Source organism: Castor canadensis, chromosome 4, assembly GCF_047511655.1.
Source record: "Castor canadensis chromosome 4, mCasCan1.hap1v2, whole genome shotgun sequence".
NCBI classification, from domain to species: domain Eukaryota; kingdom Metazoa; phylum Chordata; class Mammalia; order Rodentia; family Castoridae; genus Castor; species Castor canadensis.
Window position 1 is genome coordinate 56,445,796 of NC_133389.1, and position 6,626 is coordinate 56,452,421.

The following is a 6,626-nucleotide window of genomic DNA, read 5'->3' on the forward strand; positions in this document are numbered from 1 at the left end:
GTAGAGATGAAGCAATTTGGGTTGTAATATTCATTTGCATGGAAGCAGTGCTAGGAATCTTTCTGTACAGCTATTCTTATGTCAAACTAGCAAAAATGCTGTGCCTTTCTTATTATTGCTTATGTCTTCTCTTCAACAAAATTGGAGAAAAGGGCAGAACAGATTCTGCCTGGAAGTGAGGGGTTGGGTGGAGAGGAGGGGACGGGGGAGTGTGTGGGGGTCTGGGGGAAAAATGGCCCAAACAATGTATGCACATATTAATTAATTAATTAATTAATTAATTGAAACAAAAAGTCAGCTCCTGGCAAACAGTTCACAAGACCCTATCTTGAAAACACTCATCACACAAAAAAAGGGCCGGTTGGGTGGCTCAAGTGATATAGTGCCTGCAATTTCTCTTTATAAAAATCTTATATGTTTTAAATTTATTCCTAGGTGTCTTATCTTTTGTTGCTATTTTAAGTGAGTCTTCCATTGTGTTTTTTTTCTGGTTGTGATTTGTATGTATTGAAAGATATTGACTTCTACATATTTATCAAATTTGTCACAAACTTACAAAATCTTTTTTTGTTGCGGTACTGGGACTTGAACTCAGGGCCTTCACCCTGAGTCACTCCACCAGTTCTTTTTTGTGATGTGTGTTTTAAAACAAGGTTCCCTGGATTATTTGCCCGGGTGGCTTTGAACCAAGATCCTCCTGATCTCTGCCTCCTGAGTAGCTAGAATTACAGGCGTGAGCCACAGGCGCCTGGCTCAAAATCTTTTATTATTCAGAAGTTTTGTTGTAGTTGAGTCTCTTAAGTTTTCTAGTTATAATAATTATTGCAAATACTAATAGCTTTAGTTACATCTTTTACTGATAATTATACTTCCAGTTTCCTTCTTTTGTCTACTTGTGTTGGCTGGTAATCAAATTGAGTATTAAATAGTACTCCAAAAAGTGGCCATCCTTGACTTTTTCCTAATTTTATGAGGGATACTTTAGTGATTCCCATTAACCACAATGCCAGTTTTTATGCTGATTTATTAATATCAATTTTTTATGCGGGGAGTATGCTGTACTGGAGTTTGAACTCAGGGCCTCACACATGCTAGGGAAGTTATCCACCACTGTGGACATTGTAGATGCTTAAAAGTCAAAATTAAACATTTTTAATAAAAGCCGGCTACTCTGGAGGCAGAGATCAGGAGGATTGTGGTTCAAAGCCAGCCCAGGCAAATATTCACAAGATCCTCTTGTGAAAATACCCAACACAAAAAAAACATGATTTTTTTTCATATCTTCATATGAGTATTTTCCTAACATACAAACATCCTTACATTCCTATATTAAATATCACTTGGGCATGACGCATTTTTTATGTGCTGAATTCTGTTAATATATTATTTGAATTTTATCTTTTGCTTATACAGTCATAAGTGAAATTGGTGGTCTGATAGTTTTTAATATTTGTCAGGTCTGGGTATCAATGTTATACTCACTTCAAAGAAGGATGTTAGATGTTTTCATTTTTCTTCCTGTTTTTGGAGGGGGACAATGATGGGGTCTTGCTATGTTACCCAGGCTGGCCTCAAATTAGTATGCTCAAATGATCCTCCTCTCAAGTGCGGGGATTACATGTGTGCACCACCACAATGGTCTCTTTTTTTTTTTTTTAACTGTATTTAAAGCTATGAATTTTCTTCTGGTTTCTACCTTAGCAATGGATCCTGTGTTTTTGTATGTTGTCTTCAGTTTCAGCCAGTGGTGTCTCTTTTTCTAAGAACTGTTCAAAATAGTTTTAAATTTTCATATAGAAGGGTTCCCCCATCTCTATAAATTATGTATTGCTTATAACCAGAGAATACTATCTGTAATATTTCTGTTTAAATGTTGCTGATGCTTTTTCTTTGTGTTTGAAATAATTTTTGTGAGGGCTCATGGGTAATTGAAAAGAAAACATTCTATTTTAAGGATGTACAAATTGTTATGTTATCAATCAGCTCTATCCTAGCAACTGTTTCTAAGTCTTCTGTAATTTATTTAGTTTTTGTTTTGTTTTGTTTACTTACCAATTGCTAACAGATTGAGAAACAGAAAGGCTCGGTAACTTTACCAAGTTATCATAAGTAAATGACAAAATTTTCTGGCTAATGGCAAAATCTGATTTCAGGCAGTCTAATTTCAAAACCTCAATTCTTGGGGGCCGAGGGTTTCGCTCAGTGTGGTAGAGCATTTGCCTAGCAAGCAGAGGACCTGAGACCCTGGGTTCAATTCCTAGCACTACAAAAAAAAAACTTTTTCCCTGAGACAAGGTGTCACTGTGCTACCCAGGTTGGCCTTGAACTGGTGGTCCTACCATCTCAGCCTCCTGAGTTGATGGGATTGTAGCCAGGATAGAACCTCAATTCTTAACTACCATACCATACAGGCTTTCATAAACATTTGTTAAATTTTTCTTTGCGTAATGTCACTGGGGGTGACATCATTCAGGAGGAGAAAGATCTCCCTGGAGAACAATTTGAAATCAATAAAAAGGATTGTGAAGACACAAGTTTGCAAGGTACCCAGTAAGTCAGTCCAGTTCTCCAAGGAGCCGAGGAGTTTAGCAAAATGGTACTATGGCTAGAGCAGAAGGAAGTGTAAACTACATAAAATTTTGGTCCAGGAAGTTACCAAGGGCTGGTTCGATAAGTAAGGGTGTGGTGGTGTGGGGCAGGGAGATGTGGTTAAATGTGGGATGGTAAAAAGGGCTAGCAGTAAGTGGGGGACAAGCTGCACCAACGTTCTTAAGAGGGTCACGATAATGGAATCCTTTATCCTTTGCAGACCTTCCAACCTCTGACTGGAGAGAAAGATACCAGCCCTAAAGCAGGATACTCCCCCCACTAGACACTAGGAGGGTTAAGATCCAAATGGGGAAGGCCTGTAAGAGGGAGGGAACAGCTCCTTGGTGGGGGAAAGGTGAAGTCCTGAGAGCTCTCCTTAACAACTATTTCAACTCCTGAGAGAGGAAGATGTCAGTGCTGAAAAAGCTAGTCTGTTCATTAACAGAAATGAGTCCACCTTAGGGAACTTTTGGGGTACTCTGTCTAAAAGAGGATGTAAACCACAGCAGTGTCCTAGCAGAGAGACAGAATAGTGGGAAAACTATTTCTTCTTTATCTTTCAGCATCACAAATAGAAACAGTATCTATTCTCTATGAATTAAACAATAAGTTAGTTGCCTGGGTTCTTAAACTAAGGCCTTAAGTACTTTGCGCACAAAAAAATGGACAATGTAAAACTCCAACACTGCGTCGGGTGAGAAATGGAATAGTTGTAGAATGGATTCCCTACACATTTGACAGCTTTGGAGTAGGTCTATCTGAGAGTTGGTTTTCTAGGCAAAGTCCAAGTTTAGATCTTGGAAAAGGAATTCCATCCAGATCTGCTCTCATACCATACTTCCAATTATGTGGAAGCAAAACAGCTAGCTGCCTGAAATGATCCACTTTCAGGAGAGGAAGGAGACACACAGAATTGAGACAAGCTGGAAACAGAGTTAGCTGTGGAAAAAGCTGGTTATCTCTGGCATATCCTCCCAGATGGAAGGTGGTGAAGAGAAAGTGGGTTGCTAGGAACTCCAAACAGCATATCTGCATGTCTTTCCTTGATGATACTTCTGTCCTGGGGCAAAGAAAAGGTACTTTGAGAGTTCCATCAATAAGTGGAGAAGTGTGGCTTCTAAGGGAAGGGAGAGTTAAGAGACTCCCATTCTATGGAAAAGTCACACTGAGAACTGAAGAAACCACTTAGAGCTAAAAAAAAAAAAAAAAAAAGCCAGGTAAAGCTCTGTAGTGGGGGCCAGGCATGGTGGTACATACCTGGAAGCCCAGCACTTGGGAGGCTAAGGTTGGAGGATCACTTTAGCTCAGGAGTTCCACATGGCAAACCTAAGATAGGGCTTGGACTCAGAGCCCCACACTTATTAGGCAGGTGCTCTACCACTTGAGCCATTCCTCCAGCCCTGTTTTTGTGTTGGGTATTTTTCGAGATAGGGTATTGTGAACTATTTGCCCAGGGCTGGCTTTGAACCTCAATCCTCCTGATCTCTGCCTCCTGAGTAGCTAGGATTACAGGCATGAGCCACCTACTGCCAGCTAAGATTCCATCTCTTTAACAAAAACAACAAGCTAAAAACAAAAACAAAAGCCAAGAAAAGACCCTACCAGACCAGTCCTGTAGAAACAAGTTGGATTCATTGACCTTGCTAGGGTGAGGAGGAATTGGATGTGGAATGTCTCATAAGATGGAGCATTGCAGTTTGGACTTGGGTGGATTGACAGAAGAAGGAATTGCTAGGCTTTTTTTTTTTTTTTTTTTTTGTAACTGCAGTAAAGCCTTTATTATGCTTGATTAGAATCATTGTTGTGTTGGCCTTCTCTGTGTCCTGTTAAAGGCATCATTTATCACAGCCTGAATGCTAGAAGAGTTTCTCACACCCTGATTAGAGTTCAGAGTGCTGGTCAAGGAAAGTAATTTGGCTGACGAGGTAGCCATAGAAAACTCTTAGTGAAGCCAGGCACAGAGGCCCATGCCCACAAACCCAGCATTTTGAAGACTGAGTACCTTGAAGAATTTGGTGGTAAGAAGGTTTTCTCAAGAGCCCCTTACCTGCTGACATCATCAGAGGACATAACCCTCCCAGGCTGTCACAGGACTCAGGTATGGACATGGCCCATCTGGTAACAACCCAGCTGCTGTTCCTTCTGCTGTGGGTGGCTGAATGGGTTGTCTAGTTCAGGACTACTCAGGCCAGGGTCAAACTTTTATATGTCAGCAATGGACTCCAAGCAGCAGAAGGAAAAGCCGGGCCCAAAGGACAAGTTGCATGAGCAGTAAAGCCCCTGGAAGAAGAACTCCTGCTGCTTCAGCAACACCAGCCAGGAAGCCCTTAAGGATATCTCCTACCTATACAGATTCAACTGAGAAAGATGGAGCCTGTCTATGAATGGCACTTCATCCAGGGCACCTGCCTCGACGAGTTCTCCCCCAACTTGGGGCCCTGGATCCAGCAGGTGAGCTAGAGCTGGGGCAAAGACAGGATCCTCAACATGCCCCTGTGCAAAGAGTATTGTCAATGCTGGCGGGAGGATTGCCGCACCTCCTTCACTGGCAAGAGCAACTGGCACAAGGGCTGGAACTAGATGTTAGGGTGTAACCAGTGTGAGCTGCCTGCTATCCCTTCATCTTCTACTTCCCTACCTCTGCTGCTCTGTGTGAGGAAATCTGGAGTCGCTCCTACAAAGTCAGCAACTACAAACAAGGGAGTGACCGCTATGTCCAGATGTGATATGACCCAGCCCAGGGCGACCCCAAGAAGGAGGTGGTAAGGGCCTATGCTGAGGCCATAAGTGGAGCCAGGCTCTGTGGGGCCTGGTTTCTCCTGCCCAGCCTGCCCCTAATGCTGTTCTGGCTGCTTACCTGAGTTCCTTTTTCTCTGGGACATGGATATCCCTGCTCTGCTTAGCCTCACACCTCCCAGCTATTCAGTTTCTGCTCCTGATGGGGCCTCTGGCAGCCAGTTTAATTAAAGCAAACACTCTAAAAGAGAATTTTAAAAAAGAAGTTTTCTCAGAATTGACAAATGGTACTACATGAAACTGAAAAGCTTCTGCATAACAAAAGAAATGGTCACAAGATTGAAGATGCATCCCACAAAATGGAAGAAAATCTTTGCCAGGTATACATCTGACAAGGAATATACAGGGAGCTCAAAAAACTAAACTCCAAAAAAAATCAATGACCCAATGAAGAAATGGGAAAAGGAACTGAACAGAACTTTTTCAAAAGATGAAGTCCAAATGGACTAAAAAACACATGAAAAAATGTTCAACATCCCTGGTCATAAAGGAAATGCAAATCAAAACCACATTGAGATTCCACTTTACTCCTGTTAGAATGGATACCATCAAGAACACAAACAACAACAAATGTTGGTGAGGATGTGGGAGAAAAGGAACCCTCATACACTGCTAGTGGAAATGTAAATTAGTACAAACACTATGGAAACAGTATGGAGGCTCCTCAAAAAACTAAGAACAGGACTGCCGTATGATTCAGCAATACCTCTCCTAGGAATAGATCCAAAGGAGTGTAAGTCAAGATACAATAAAGACACATGCAAACCAATGTGTATTGCAGCACAGTTCACGATAGCCAAGCTATGGAAACAACCCCCACACACAAAATGGAGTTTTATTCAGCCATAAGGAAGAATGAAACCATGTGGCTTAAAGGTAAATGGATGCAACTGGAGGACATCATGTTAAGAGAAGAAGTCAGGCTCAGAAAGACAAAGGTCACATGTTTTCCCTTCTATGTGAGAGATAGACACAATACAAATATAAGCAATATTGTGAAAAACAGGTTACTCTAAAGAGAGGTCACTACTGGGAGAGTGAGGGTAAAAGAAGAAAGATAAGAAGGTGAATATGGGCCAGGCTCTAGTGGCTCATGCCTGTAATCCTAGTTACTCAAGAGGCAGAGATCAGGAGGATCACAGTTAGAAGCCAGCTGGACATGATAAAAGCGAGAGCACACAAGGGAGAGGTGAGGATAGGTAAGACACCTAAAAAATTAGCTAGCATTTGTTGCCCTTAAC

The 6,626-nt window shown here is 41.6% G+C and overlaps 1 pseudogene; it reads left to right on the top strand.

The window, feature by feature from the left end:
- Nucleotides 1–4,695: 4,695 nt before the first annotated feature.
- Nucleotides 4,696–5,450, top strand: LOC109675482 (folate receptor alpha-like; annotated as a pseudogene).
- Nucleotides 5,451–6,626: the final 1,176 nt, after the last annotated feature.